Source organism: Pseudochaenichthys georgianus, chromosome 12 (genome assembly GCF_902827115.2).
Source record: "Pseudochaenichthys georgianus chromosome 12, fPseGeo1.2, whole genome shotgun sequence".
In the NCBI taxonomy this organism is placed as follows: Eukaryota; Metazoa; Chordata; class Actinopteri; order Perciformes; family Channichthyidae; genus Pseudochaenichthys; species Pseudochaenichthys georgianus.
The window spans coordinates 22,420,526-22,423,451 of NC_047514.1; positions in this window are offsets into that span (position 1 = coordinate 22,420,526).

Sequence of the window (2,926 nt, forward strand, 5' to 3'; positions counted from 1 at the left end):
TCCCTTGAACGTCGCCCCTGCGGCCAACAAGGGGCAAGACAAAGCATGGCCTCTGATTGGCCAGCGTCCCTGTCAATCATTAACATCAGTCAATCCGACCAGTCAGATTGGCGCTAGTAGGGCAACTCTCCTCCTTCAATGTACCCTTGGAACACCTATGGAAATTACATAACTTTCTGCACGCAATGTATACTCAAGTCCTTTTGGTTTTTATTATCATCTGTTCTCATACTCGACGGGGATTATTTTCACAGCATCCAAAGCAATAAGAATGAGGGCAATGTAAAGATATCACTTTACAGTGTAAACTATATGTGATACACAATCTTTAGGATATATGAAGAACAACAACTATTGTCGAATAGCCTGCTTCTCCTGTCTTTTTTCTAATTTAATACCATAAACTACAGCTGGTGTGTTACATTATGTGTCAGATAATATCCACAAAGCAGGAAATGAAGCATAAAAACGTTGTATGTTACACCCAGGAATGCACATAACCACACTCAGTGGTTATTTATTCAGGCTATAGCTCTCCCTTTTTGTGTATTTTTTCATAAATCATTACATGTTCTCAGTGTGGAAGGACCCATAATCCTATAGTCACTATCTGAGGCACATGACTGTGAATGTGGGTGGCCTAATTATGGTCTGGAAAGAGGGCAGGCTTCTGGCAGGAATCCCCTAGTATAAACCCGGCTTTGCTAAAAGAGGCTGTAAGCAGCTTTGTACAAGGGAAGGCCTCTGGTGTTCTGCAGTCAGATAGGCATCAGTGGCCATCACCAGTGTCAAAAGAGGAAGGAGTATAAAATACAGGAGATAATGTGGTTTTGAAATCAATAGTAAGTAGGAACTTGAAACTGCTGTTCTAGTGCGTCAGAAAACTTTATCAAATGCACTTGATGCATGTCTTTGAGTCATCTTGAACTTTTTTTGACAAGAAAAAGCCCAAATGTTGCAATTTCCCTTCTACTATACTGACCTCACAGTTACAGTTAACTTTGTTTGCATGAACAAAACATCTCATTTTAATCCCTTATATATGCCAGGCCAAACTGTGTCCAGTAGTCACTGGATATTATAGTAAAGATTTATATTACTACTGCAGACGATAGAAGTTAATATTTGAAACGCCTACACTATTTAATTATTGACTTTGCCAGCACCACACCACACCTCACACCCCAGGCTCTTGTGGCTCAACTGCTTCCCTGCAGATGGCAACTACCTCTGAAGGATATCTCACTTGAACCACACATAAACGCTTACTGAACCCTGTTTCATATTTTCTAAGGAACATTTCAGAGTGACACCTACAACAAAGGCACATCAAACTTCCCATTAACTTTGTTTGCACAGAATATTGCAAAAACAAGCATGTTGCGTTCATACTTGGTGACTAAAGCAACACAAGAATAAAAGGTGGTTAATCTAGTGTTCTTCACTTTCTTTAACAGGTGGACGTCTATATTTAGCATCTGTGTTTTGGTGAAGTCCTGAATCTCAATAGTCTCTTAATATTTCCGTGACTCTCAACTGGACACTGGATTTGTTGATGCTTAAAATATTTTGAACTTAATACAAAATTGTACAACGTTTCTGATTGCATCTTCTACTTTAATAAACTACAGCTGATAAACAGTGTCATGACTGAATTAGTACATTTTTGTCCATGGTAACTTAACAGAATCTACTGATGTTTGATAAACAGATCAGGTTTTTTCTGCGCTTGTCATCTTATCAAGCATGAAAAGTACTGGGTCCTTTTCTACGAAGTTGTTTAAACGACTCAGGCTAGCAGTTTCCAGTCTTTATGCTAAGCTAAGCTAAGTTACTGCTGACTATGAGAGTGCCATTGATTCTCTTATCTAAGTCTTTTACACAGATCCATTTAGTTTCTAATGAGCTGCAGCCTGTCGAAATCCTTGAAATGATATTTTCTCTCTTGGACTGTTCTAGTACGTCACATGCATTATTCACTATGTGAATTATGCACTTTTAGTTGACACATTTCATTGAGGTCCACCATACTGTCAGACCTCCTCAGCTTTTATCATGCTAATGTTCAAAGTGTGAAGTGCACATGGACCACCTACTGTGCTACAGCATTCCAAAAACAGACGGAAATGGGTCAACAATGCAGAATGATATTGCTAAAGTGGCTAAAATCCAGCCTTAAGTTAATGATATACTGTATCTACAAATATCACAGAATTAAATAAATAGAAAAACCTAAATGTAATGTAAGCACTGCTTCTTCATATGGATAACACTTGCTCTCAATATCATTTTGAGCATATGTTCTTCTCAGTCAAACATTACCTCTGGGACCTAAGAATTCATTCTGCGTGGATTGGGCCCCTTAAACCATTAATCTATGCAGTGTTTGCAGGGCTTTCATAATGGCTAACTTTAGCGTGCAGAGCTCTCAGGCTCTCAGCATTTTACCCCTCCTATCCCTCTATTCACTCACTTTTGTGAGCAAGCTGAGAATTCTCACATGGGTAACCCCATAATGCTCACTAACATAGGATGAACTCGTGAAATGCATCACCCACCAATACTTATTTAACTGAAACCCAAAAAAAAGGGAAAAGAAGATACTTCCTCCTTATGCTTTGGTTCCACATCGCCACAGGAATACTCTCCTTCCGCTGTATTGGCACATTTGATTGTTCAGTGTTTTATCATACGTTTCTATTGAAGTGCCCATTATCCTATGAGAGGAATGTGACGAAAACATTCTCAATACCCTCTTGGAATCAACAGAAAGGCAGTCTAAGCGTCCCTGTTTGTCTGCTTATCTGAATTATTGTGTTGCATTGTTGGATAAGCCTGTGACCTAAGATTTTCAACGACATAATTACTCTGTAGCTATGTTAGTTTGACAATAAAAAACCTTGAACCTCTTCACCGTCTATCGAGC